Source organism: Triticum dicoccoides, chromosome 6B (genome assembly GCF_002162155.2).
Source record: "Triticum dicoccoides isolate Atlit2015 ecotype Zavitan chromosome 6B, WEW_v2.0, whole genome shotgun sequence".
NCBI classification, from domain to species: domain Eukaryota; kingdom Viridiplantae; phylum Streptophyta; class Magnoliopsida; order Poales; family Poaceae; genus Triticum; species Triticum dicoccoides.
The window spans coordinates 485,165,712-485,171,625 of NC_041391.1; the positions used below are offsets into that span (position 1 = coordinate 485,165,712).

The 5,914-nt window shown below is 43.1% G+C and overlaps 1 long non-coding RNA gene across 1 annotated transcript; it reads left to right on the forward strand.

Annotated features, from left to right (window-relative positions):
* The first annotated feature begins 2,047 nt into the window (after nt 1–2,047).
* On the forward strand, nt 2,048–5,047 carry LOC119322083. The gene is made up of 2 exons (XR_005155400.1): nt 2,048–2,364; nt 4,760–5,047. It is a non-coding gene; the product is annotated as an uncharacterized LOC119322083 (long non-coding RNA).
* Nucleotides 5,048–5,914: the final 867 nt, after the last annotated feature.

Below are 5,914 nucleotides of genomic sequence, written 5' to 3' on the forward strand. Positions count from 1 at the left end.
ACGGCGGAGAGCATGGAGGGGAGTTAGATGGGCTAGGGGTATATTGAGATGGGGTGCTGGGCTGCAAGAGAAAAGGGGGTTTCGGTCAACTCGGTTAACTGTTGGGGCATCAAACGACCTCCAAATGGAACGAAATTTGATGGGCGGTCTACTGGTGATATACCAAGGCCACTCGTCAAATCTCAGTCCATTCCGAGAATGTTTTTCTGGCGGCTCACAAAACAAGATAAGAGGGGTGCCGTGGGTGCAAGCGAGTGTGTCTGTGCTCAGAACAGACAACTGAGAGAACCGGGGGAACCCGAATGGATGCAAGTTTTGAAAAACATGCAGATGAAATGTAGCTGATGACATGGAAAAATGCAACACGCAAGGAAATGACATGGCAACAACGATGAATGACTGGAAGACACCTGGCGCATCGGATTCGGGGCGTTACAACTCTCCTCCACTAACAAGAGATCTCGTCCCGAGATCTTAGGAATGAGACGGGAGATAAAGAGGAAGAGGTGAAATAAGAACGCAAGAGAGAAGTTTAACAAGGTCGAGAGCACTTGGGTAGAAAGAGAAACGGCGAATATGACGAGAATCAAAAGCTCATGGAATAAGGCAGACTCTAAAACGACTCCGGTTAGAACAAGATAGAAAAGGAATGAATAAAAGAATTTGGGCAGCACTCCGACTGAAAATGGAAGGAATAGAACATGAACTTCACAAGATGGGATGACACTTGACGAGAATCAAAAGAACGGACACTTGACGAGATGACCAACGCAATGCCTCCGAAAGAATTGAAAGAATGGAATGAAAAGAACGGATGGAAGAACAAGAACTTCCACCACGAATGAATTTGAAAACATCCTTAGAGGAAGGGCTGAACGGAGTTATTGAGAAAATCAACAACAAAAGAATAAGCTTGATGTGGACTTATCAAAAACATCTCAAAACATGAGGTGAAATTATGCCACAACCAAATGTCAGGATAGCTGAGAAGAACGAAGAAAATGCAAAACTTCACTTCAGAAGAATACGGAGAATTAATTGCACTTCCAGACGTGAGAAGAAAAGATACTTGAACTCCACCAACAAAATCTTGATGAACTCTTGAAGAATGAATTTAATCATGACGAACCACCAGGAAGAACTCCAGTGACAAAAGGATGATGAGATAGAATGAAGCATGAAAGAATAAGATTTACGCTTGTGGTGATTTAGATGGAGGTTCCGACGAAATGACCGAGGAAATTTGAACTCCGAAAAAGAAAAGATGAAAACACTTGGAACTAGAATTTATTCTTCATGAACAAACTCCGAAGAAAAGGGATTACTTGACGATGATGAAATAAGAATAAGAATTACGTTATGCTTATCCTCATCAAATTTAATTGATGACAACCGGATTTGGCATGCAACGTATTCCCCTTGAAAAGGATTAATGATTATATGGCGCCACCTTTAGGAAGGTCTTCAGTGAACCACTATTAGGATTGGAAAGAACGAATGGATTAAAATGATAATCAAGGAAAAAGAATCTTGAACGAACCACCATAAGAATTCGAAAATGACTGCTGAAAGGGAATGAATCACCGGGAAAAATTAGAAGAACAAATATGCTTGATGGGATTTAGATACAAGAGAACTGGAAGAACTCGAGCTGATTAAAGAACATTTGAACGAAGCGCCGGGATAAATAGAGAACGATAACCAGAATGATGGTCTCCGGTGAAAAGAAATGGAAAAACAACTCCTGACATGCTCCGGATGGTCAAGAAAAGAATATCTGACAAATGGAATAATTTGAGAGGATAATATGAAGCTAGAAGCACGAATCTTCGAGAGAACGGGCAAGATTTAGAGGAAAAACTCTTCTTCAATCTTCAACTGACGACAAGAAACACCACCAAAATTACTGAGATACTCCGCGAGAATGAAAAGCAAAGGTCTCGTTTGGTTTCGGTGGATCCCGAGGGGATCCCTTCCAATTCCCCGTGTGGGAAAACCACGGGCCGAATTGAACCCCGGTGAGCCCACGACGCTATTTTGGTCTCACACAACCCCTGTCCTTTCCCCGGGCCTTCCCCAGGAGAGACTTCCACGCATCAACAGGTCGGGGAGGAAACCCTCGAGCTCGAGAGGCGACCGACTGGATCCACGCCTCCACCCCTCCCAAGATTCTCCCTCGGACTACCGGGGGCAACGCCGCGGAGGGCCGCGCCTCCGCGCTCGTGCCCTCCAGCGACATCGACGACCCCGGTCGTCATTGTCCTCCATCCTCTGAGCTCAACTCAGTCACAAAGCTCTTCTTCCCTAGGGCGACGCCGGCGGCGACAGCGACAGCGTGACATTCCTCTTCCTACTGCGACCAAGGTTATCCCCATTCTCCTCTCCCCCCTCGTCTCTAGTTTTCTTCTCCGTGTTGATGCCTTCCTCCCTTCGCCATGTGCAGTCTTACTACTCCAGATCCACAGGCAACCTCTGGCTTTGCTTTCTTGCTGCATCCGCAGTGACTTTGGTAGTTGTAGATCAGTAGAGGTAGGTGTCTCTCGATTATGGCCCTGTTCGGAACTTCCCCGCTCCGTGGAGTTGGGGAGTTGGGTTTTGGCAGCTCCGCCTAATTAAGCTAAAGGATGGTCCGCTCCGGGAGCGGAGTTAACGGAGCAGAGAGAAACCGAACACAGCCTATATCAAACACTTCACCGGGACCAGGCCATCTCAATTTGTTATGTCAGGCTTATGATATATAGATTCTAACAACCTTTGGCCCGTTGGACTTTTGACGGGAGATAAAAGCTCCCACTCTTGGCCTTATTTATTTATTTATTTTTGAGAATCTGTTGGCATTCTTCTCAAATATCGTACTTTTACAAAATATATAAATTCGTATACATGTGGTCTCTTCTAACAAAGTTAATAGAGAAAATACAATGATATCCTACATGATGTTGACAATGTATAATATACTTCTGCAATTTAACATCAGTTTTAAGCCGAAGAAAATTACCTCAGGTTTCGTGGTGGTCTAAATATTGCGGCTAGTGTGCTCATATGCTGAACTTAATACGCAGTTTAATCCTTCGATTCATATATCTAGCTATGCTTAGTCTCAGATTTGGTTCCTGAACAATCTTGTGATGTTATGTACCAGATCTTGAAAGCAAACTTTCTAATTTATTTACTTTGCCCCATTCTTGCCAAGTTACTGCCTCTTAAATCGGCTACATGCCTAGTGTGTTTGTGCTAAACTAGGTACATGCCTATTGTCTTTGTATATATACAGTCGTGCAAGTAATATGATGTGGTCTGAAAAATAACATATGGAAGGGGCTAGCCTTCTCCTAATTTTAACTCTGTATCTTTAAGATAACCTGAAGTTTGCTTGTCTTGCCCATAATAATGGTGTATCCAATTAATTGTGTAAAAAAGTATTAGCTATTGTAATTTAATTTCACTGGTGAAAGTAGGGTATCTAGTTTTTTTGGCAGGGAGTACTAGTATTAATTAAGCTAACAGTTCAATTTAACCATCGAGAATGTTGAAAGTTAATCCCATTCAAGTTGTTCCCTCTTGTACCAGGCAATTGAACCATGGTTTATTTTATTTTCAATCCTATTATGTTTGAGCATAGGCAAAAAATTCAGGTAGTCTGTTAGAGCATCTACAACCAGGATTGCCTAATATGAGTCCCTAATACAAGTCGAACGATAAATTTAGATCATAGTTCATTGCCAATCGGACCCAAAAGACATTGTTCGTCGGATTACTACAAAGAATGTAAAACTAGATAAAATGTAAAACGCGGAGTGGCACTGCAGGTGCTGGCGCCTGAGGGGAAGGGACACACCCTCCCTGCACCAAATCTTGAGCGGCGCAGAGCGGGGCGGGCAGGCGACCACGACCCGCATTTTGCCGGCGGGAGGTGGAGGAGCTAGCGGACGCGACGGAGCTTGTGCTCCCGCCGATGTCCAAGCGCGAGCACTTGATGGTGATGCAGAGCGCGGGCTCCTCCTTGTCCGGCACGCCGCTGCTAGATCCATTGTCCTCCTCCTTCATGAGACCGTCCCAATCCATGGGATCGGGATCGCTGCCGGAATCCTGACCGGACTTGGCCATGGAGGAGGGGAGCAGATGGATTTGGGAGGAAGCGGAGGCGATGAGGGAAGTGGATAAGACGAGTGTGGACTGAGAAAGTGAGGGTATGACTAGGGTTCGTCCGACGGGGGTGGGGTATTTGTGGGGTCATTAGTGGGGGCGGCGCAGGTCCTAGCCAACAGATTTGACGTGGCGCCCGCATCTGGGCGTGTCTGGGTGTCCCATATCCGTCCCAGCAGCAGCTTGCCCGTCTCCCTGTACCTCTGGCAGACCTTGGCCTTGACTTACGGACATAACATTAAACACGCGGTCTATACGGATAGACGCGAGCAGGATGGGGTCGTGCGTTGGAGTTGGCCTCATCCATTATTTGTGTCCATTTTACACTTTTCTCATAATAAATTGGACTAGTGTCTATACAATTGAAGCTATAAGGATTGTTTCAAATTTGTTTTCAGTTTAACTTTCTTTCTTGCCAAATGATACCTTTCATGCAGTGTGCATCCAGCAATTGAAGAAAAAAATTATTCATAAGAACATAAATCAGTGTCTGCTTATTATGTTTATATCTACTCCTTTCGTAAACATACATGTAAGTAAAAAAATATGTGCTTATATCTAGTTTCAAATTTTATATTGTATAGTAACTACATTGTTCGTTTCTGATTTGTAGGTTTCCTAAAGCTAGCAAATGAAAATGTTTAAAGAAGTTAATGGTGGAAGCTTCAGACTCTTCCGACAGCAAAACATTTTGACATGGGGCAGTCACATATAGGCATCTTTTTAATGAACTGAATGTTAATTATTGCTTGATATCTAACTGTAGTTAGTATTTGTGATGGTAAGACCATGATTAACACATTAATATCCTTGGTGCAGTGTTACTCGTGCGAATTTGACATGTATAACTTATGGTCAATGTGTATGATTGGGTTGAATTATTTTATTGTTGTGCTGATTATGTGTATATTTCATGTTTCCTACATTTCTTTGAAATTCCTGAATTATTCTCAATTTTCTCAAGAAATTTAGGTCACTCCTTAATTTTCTGTATTTTTAAGGAAATATATATGCATTTTAATTAATTTTGAACTGAAATGATGCTTGTGCAAAAAGAACCAGTGTTTGTTTACATGTTTTTTGGACATTCTAATTTTTCCCAAGAAATTTGCCAATTTTCTGGAATTTTCCTGCACATATTCCCCTCCCCCACCTCGTCACCAAACTCACATGGTGATCTCCCCGTGCTGGGAGGGGATCCCGGGTGACCATGGATATTACCCCCGAGGGGATTAGAGCCCTGGGATAATCTCCACTTTCAACCAAACTAGGCCAAAGAGGTTGAGCCAACAATGAAAAGAATTTGAAAACGATCTTGGAGAAGGCATGTGACTGATGGAATCTATTCTTACGTCACACTTTGAAAAGAATTTGGGAATAGCTCCGGAATAGTTAGAAGAGTCAGGTAAGATCTTGGGAAAAGACCTGTGGGTTAGGGCCCACTAAAATAAAACACCATTGAAAAGGATTGTTGAAGAGATAGATGATGCACCGGAACAATTGAAATATTTGAATGAGGTGGTAACCTTGAATTAATTCGAACACAGATGAATCTCCTGAGATGTCTTGAGCACTTTGGAAGGATAAACTTGCGAGAGGCAAACGAATAAGGAGAACACTTGATCGAAGGAAAAGAATATGATCAACCCGAAAAACTTGAATTGAATCCACCGGAGAAGAAAAAGAGATGAAGAATGTCAAACGAGACGAGAATCCACCGGTTGAAATAATTGAGGGAAGACTGAAGAGGCTCTGCACGAGTGAAATT